Source organism: Pteropus alecto, unplaced genomic scaffold (genome assembly GCF_000325575.1).
Source record: "Pteropus alecto unplaced genomic scaffold, ASM32557v1 scaffold164, whole genome shotgun sequence".
Lineage (NCBI taxonomy): Eukaryota > Metazoa > Chordata > Mammalia > Chiroptera > Pteropodidae > Pteropus > Pteropus alecto.
The window spans coordinates 13687860-13695331 of record NW_006439568.1 but is presented as its reverse complement, the minus strand read 5'-3'; positions in this window follow the sequence as shown (position 1 = coordinate 13695331).

Genomic DNA, 7472 nt, shown 5'->3' with positions numbered 1-7472 from the left:
CCACATGTAAGTGATATCATGTGATTTTCAACTTTTTCTGTCTGACTTATTTCACTTATCTTGATTATCTCAAGGTCTATCCATGTTGTTGCAAATGGCAGTATTTCATCTCTTCTTATGGCTGAGTAATATTCCAGTGTGTATATGTACCACAGCTTCTTTATCCAGTTGTCTGTTGTAGGACACTTCAGTTGCTTCCGTATCCTGGCCACAGTGAATAATGCTGCTGTGAACATCGACATGCAAATATCTTTTCAGATATGGGTTTTCAATTCTTTGGGGTAAATACCCAGTACAGGGATTGCTGGATCATATGGTAGATAAATTCTTAGTTTTTTGAGGAACCTCCATACTGTTTTCCATAGTGGCTATACGAATTTGCAGTCCCACCAGCAGTATATGAGGGTTCCTTTTTCTCCACATTTTCTTTAAAACTTGTTATTACTTGTCCTGTTGATAACAGCTATTCTTAACAGGTGTGAGATGGTATCTCATTGCATTTCCCTAATAGCTAGTGATGTTGAGCATCTTTTCATAAATTTTTGGCCATTCTCTAAGTGTCTGTTCAAGTCCTCTGCCCATTTTTGATTGGATCATTTGTTTTTTTGTTGTTATTGAGTTGCACGAGTTCTTTTTATATTTTAGATATTAGGCCTTTATCAGAGTCATTGCTTGCAAATATATTTTCCCATTTGGATGGTTGTCTCTTTACTTTGTTAAATGTTTATCAACCACGAAGTTCTCCCACACTCCACTTCTCTGGCAAAATCCATAATTTGGTCAAAGTTTCAGCTTTAGGTATGTTTAGTTTATATATTTTAACTAGTAAAATTTGAAGGTTATAACCAAGATAGTAAATTAGTTTGTTTCAATTCTGAGAAAAAAGAAAGACACATCGCCTTTGACAGACTTCAGTGTGGTACCCATCTGAGATATCCATCTGATGCTGAAACATTTTCCCAAAGACCCAACATCACATACCTATTTCTCTTTTAATTGGATCGTTGTATATTACTCCCAGCCTACATGGAAGCACGGTGTGTTGTGACAATTAGTTTTATGTTTTAAAATTCAGTACTTTCTCTGAGTATTTCTTTTTTATTCTTTGCACAGGATGCCTGATTATTTTTTCATAGCTGCTTCTTTTTTGCTCTTTCTAAGCTCTTTCTTCCTTTCAGGAACTATATATTATTCCCTTTTTAGAATTACTTAATCATTATATTTGTGTAGAAAATAGTTTAGTGACATTTCTGAACTAAGAAAAGTCCACTAAAAAAACTGACATGTTTCCAATTACGTATTTCATGGTGATGTAACAATACATACATTTTCAAAAATTGTTTTTAAAACTATTAAGTGGTTTTTGAACTATTATCATTTACTAAGTTCAGGAGCCTTAAGAAAAATTTAATTCTGGTTCATTTTTTATCTTTTATTTTTCATATCAAAAAACTTTGAACATAAATAGTACTTAATATACTTTTGTGAAAGAGTTAATGAATGAAATCATGTTTTTAATATTTTAATTATATCACACTTATGTAAGAATAAGCTTGCAGTATCTAAATTATTTTCTTTGCATATTCTATCATTTTCAGATCTTTGAATTCTTTTTTTTTTTTTTTTACGTCTGCAGAACCCGGTCTTCCTAGGTTTTGAATTCTAAAACCATTGTTATAGTTGGAACAAATAAGTACTTTTTAAAAACAATTTTAAAATAAAACATAGATAACCAAAGTTGTATGTCCATTTGTGATGGGATATTGTACATAAAATGTGAAACAATAATCAAAATTATAATTATTTTTATTGTTATCAACACCTATAATTATATTTTTCTAAAAACAAACAAAAATACAAATATTTTTAATCAATATTAAACAAGAGAAAGATTTTAAAATGTTAACCAATATTGTACACACATACCAAAACACTTATACAAACACCAAACATAAGAATAACTAAAATTTCCCACTATAATAAAGTGATTAATAAATTATATAACATCTCTGCCACCATCAAAGATAGTTATACCTCCTTAATGAAAAGTAAAGGAGTCTGGATATGCTTATTGCCTAGTTTTTACTTTAGGAAACTCAGGCTCATAATGTAGAAAATTACTACATTATAAAGAAGATGCCCTACAGTGTTGGACACAAATAGTGTATGTTCTCTGTAAAATATATGTTTTCTATGTTGTTTATATAACCATGTGTATTTTTTTAATAAGCATGCAAAAGACAATTCTTTCCTCTGATGGTCAGGATTCTTCTCCATTTATAATGAACTCAAGCAAATAGGTTTTTATTGGCAGTTATACAAGTTAGATGTTGCAAAACATTTACTTTTTTAATTTGATTTATTGTCTTAGTTGCAAAACTTTCTCAATCATATATGTTTTAGAAAAAACAGCATAATTTTGAGTATAGTCATAGAGCTATATACATGACTTGGTTTTAAATCCTGATTATACCACTTATTAGCCATATAATTCTGTAGTGATTTTACCTACTACATATTTTTTTAAATTTATTTATCTGTAAAATAGTAGCAATAATTGTAGTTAAGTAATAATATTGTTCTGAGTATTGATTCACATGATATATATGTAATTTAGAACAATGCCTGACGGAGAGTAGCTACAATGTAAATGTTATCTACATAATTTTATAAAAAAGCATGATTGTTTGAAATGATCTTCCAGGTGTGAAATTTTCAGTCAAACAGGCAGAGAGAGAACTATGACTTTACTAGCTTTATTGCTCACAGTGTTTCTTATCCAGTTGCCTGCCCACATACACATTTTTAAAATAATATTTTGCAGAAGTGGAAGTTACTTCCTTCCTCTATCAACTATTCCTTTCTAACTTCTCTTCTTTGCTCTTTAGAAATTCAGTGAATATACATACTCCTGAAGGAAGATCACAGTATTCCTAGTTTTAAAATGTTATTAAAATAGGCATGGAATTTTATCTCAAGCATTATATATTTAAACAAGAGTATAAAATGTTTTTTTAAAAGATGTGTAGGTTAAGAATATAGTAGTTAGAAGTTATTTCAACTATTTCACTTGAAGACATCAAGGAAGGCTTACTGAATGATAAGAGAAAGAAAGCCGTATGGTTATACCATTGCTATTATAGGTCTTGTGCATCCTCCTCCTCCCCCTGATTGAAGATTGATTATTATTAAAGACTTGTGAGGGTAAAATTTGGAATTTCATCCCATCCATATTTTTATTTGCTCATATACTCCTTATTCTTTCATATTTGTTGGTCTGCTATTCATCTTGATATTCTAAAATTCTGCCTTGATAGAATGTCCTGATAAATTGATATTACGTGGTTCCTGGGAACATCTTTTCCATCTGTATCTAGATAGTTTTAGGAGTACCTAATTTCATGAAAATTATGCTAAATCTCGTTCGTGTCTGTCTCTGGAGGACAATCTTCTTTACTATCATAAACCCCTCTATTGAAATGCTTTCAAGAGTAAAATATTCGTCTTATGGCCTTCTGCAATTATAGACTTTTAATGTCATTTCTCATTGATCTCTTCACATGATCAAATTTCACACTCAAAAATCTTATAGTTTATTCATTAACTCATGCCTTTTGTACTCACTTCCATAATTATTATTCATTCATAGCATCTCACAATGACATAGTTAATAGTTTACCTTACAACCACAAATGCTATTAGTAATCCGAAATAGTTACTTTCATCAGTAAGATAATAATGTCATTGTTTTCATGTGAAGACAGTATTTAAAATGACCCAAATCTGATTCTATTTAATAATTTTAGTGATCTGTATCTACCAATTAAGAGAACAACTGGTAATTGTGTAGTTAAATACTAAGCATTTCCTTTAATAAAATTTGCTCTTCAAAATATCTATTAGTCTATCATATCATCTTGTTTAATGAAGTCTTTAAATTTTCCTGATTATCAAATTCTTGTTATAGTATTTTCATGATGGCTTGGAATTAGATTATTTTAAAACATATTAACCATTTTGTCATGTAAGATACACTGGCAAAACATATCTCTTTTTAACAAATTATTTTTATTGGTTTCAGTATTTATTTTTGAATCTGTCAATCTCCAGTCAGGAGACAGAAATCACACAACAGTTATTTTAACAGAACATTTATTATGAAGTTGAAGCTGTTGAAGCTGTTGAAGACCTAAAAATGCTTTATCAGTTACATACTGCCATGTAACCAACTAATCCTTTTCTTAGTGACTTAAAACAATCTTGATTTATTTTTTTTCTCATGGTTCTGTGGGTTGGCTCAAATCACTTGGGCAACCCTATTCTAAGTGGTTCACCTGAGATACTCATGCAGCTCCATATAACTGGAAGCTCAGCTGGCACTGAAAAATCCTAATGGCTCATCCACATGTGTGGAACCTCAGTTAGTGTAGCTGAAATGTCTGGGCTGGCTAGATTGACTTTTTTCAACACGACATAGTTGGACTTCTTATATAGTGCCACAAAACTCCAAGAGAGCAAATATAAAGTTGCCAGGTCTCATTTCTTTCCAATGCTATTGGTCAAAACAAGTCAGATTCAAGATGAAGGGAAATAAATTCCACTTAGTAGAAAGAGTTGCAAAAATGTACAAGGATGGGAAAATAGTTGACAGTTGTCATTGAAGACAGGATGTAAAAGTGAACACAAGAGGCAGTTACTCACCTAAGGCTGGTGGAACAAAGAAAAGAGATTGGAATAATTAAAACTTAAAAGGTTGGAGAAACCACATGAGAGTGGAACTCAGACTTCTCTCTTGGTGCTGTTTTTTTCAAAGTTCAGCGGAGAGACCCCATGGGATCGCCCCTGACATTTTAAATATTATCATATATCCTTTATTTAATCTCATTCAGTCTTTTGTGAGTATTGGCATCTCTGAACATGCATGATGAGGATAGTTTTTAAAGTATTGATTCTTTTTTTAAAAATGGAATCATGCTCTTACTGGAATAAATTGTCCAGTGTGTCATTGGAGTGAATCATCCACTACTATGTCACTGTAGTGAATCAAATAGGAATCAAATAGGAAGAAACTGAAAAATCAACAGGAAGAAAACAGAAACCAGTCTTTTCTCTTCCTCTGACATCCCTTACTGTTGAGCCTAACAAAGAACCAGCTGGTTGAGCAAAAGTGGGGTTTGTAGACTTTCCTACCCTACATTAACAAAGACCAGTATGCTCTTTGTGTTTTTGAACTTGAGCACAGTATCCACTTTTGGATGTAAAAGATAAAGAATAGAAATGTACATCCCTGTACCTTAGTGGGTAATTAAAGGTGAAATGTCACAAATTAATTTGCAGTATAAGATTTTAAGGTAATAAAATGCATGCTCCCTGATACTGCCTTTCACAATGTCTTTGATGCTTAGTGACCCTTAACTAAATATCATATTATAAAAGTTATATTATTTTCCTAGTATTAAAAAATTCATTAAATTCTATGAGTTACAAATAATTCTCAAGACAATATAAAAATTAATTTCAGTGATCACGTAATTTTAATAAATCTATAGACTCCAAGGATGACTACTTATAAATATAACACACATTTTATGGTCCATAAATTTGACCATAAATATGTATTTATGGTCAAATACATATTTTTTCTTATCAGTATCATTACTTTTATTTATATACATATATATAGAGTGTGCCAATATAAAGAGTTCAAATTTGTCATAGAATTATAAGAAACATTTTACTTATACATACTTTATTTAAAAGCATAATTAGATATACCCAAACACTTAAACCATAAACATACATTTATAGAATTTTACAATAAATAATTCTTGGTTGTAGATTGCAGATCCAACTTCCTATCTGTCTTTAGAAGACAAAAAGCCTCACATTCATTTCAAGACAGATATCATGGTCAGTCTCCTGTTTTATTTTTTACTCTTCAGATTCTTAATATTAACAAAATGAGAGTTCTGTAAACAGTTTAAATAAGTTTTAGAAAATGGATTTTATGTAACAGTCTGTAGGTGGATGTTAGGATTTCAATGTTTTTAAGAAATTAAAATTTTATACCTAGTTTGAAATCAGGACAAGAAGCAATAGGGGATGTGAATGACTTAATGGTAAACCTTTTAGCTGAGAAAAAAGAATAAGACAATATAAGTTCAAACTGTAAACCTAATCCTCCCATCATATAGTAACTTCATGCAAACCGAATTACTTGTAAAACAGGTAAGCTTTGTCTAATGGCATTCTGACTAAATGGACTGCTGACTGGCATGGCTGTAATTACATGAAGTCAGTATTTTATGCACTAGGCAGAGATTTTCTATTTATACATCATTCACAAAGGGCAGCAGGCATTCTACAGTTATCATTTCACTTTTCAATTGTTTTATACTCTAGGACTTGTTTTGAAGTTTAAAAGAATCGAAGATCTTATAGTTAGTCCTTATGACCAGCACCCATATAATTTTAAACCAGGATATGTGCCGCCCACTTGGGGCAAGGCACAGTAAGTTTTCTTGAAAGAACTATGGGTAGAGGAAAGAAAATACTATCACATTGCCTTCATCTTTCATGAGGAGACTTTTTTGGTTTTATTCTATGTGAAGTACTGTATGATAAATGATGCTTTCATAAATGTTATTTCTGACGTGCTGAATGCATAAGGGGGAAAGAGATAAAACTTATTTTTTCCATTAGAATGCTTTTAAATTGACACATTTACAAAGGAAATCGTAGAACAGACTCAGAAAAGAATTCCTCTGGTACATTATAGCAATCATTGGGAATGCTATACTCATTTATTTAGAAAATACTTCGATTAGCTTTCTTTGATTTTGTGTAGCTATAAAGAAATTATAAAGTAGGCTAAGTTCATTTTCTATATTTGGAAGTACCCATTGCCCTTATATTGCCCCCTAGCTCCATGTGACATTTAATTTACAATATTATTTTCTGGTTCTGATTTTTTTCCCCTCACCATCTGAAAATCCTTAAAAAGTTGTCTTTTTTGTCATTCATTCCATTCAGTATGCTTTTGTGCAGAGTTAATAATGCATTGCCATACACTTATGTTTGAATTATTCAAAAGGCAGAGAAATAATTTTTATATTGGGGGATTGTGAACAAATTTATGCTAAGTATTCAAAACGTTTTAAATCTTAGTATGTAAACCCTTTAAGATTTTGTAAAAAATTCTCAATGCAATACTTATGATTATCTTTATTTGTAATATGAAGAAAGGATAGCAAATATAGATGTGAAGATGGAATGGAATAAGATTAATGCTTGGTATGAATGCTGTCTCTGTCATATGTAAGCATTATGCCCTAAGGGATTTAACTTCCCCTTCTTTCAATTTCTCATCTGAATAAGAAGACAATAATATTCTTTCCTTAGAGTTTTATAAAGTTTAATTACTATTAACTAAAAGAGTGCCTAGTGTATAGTTGACACATGTGACAGATTTT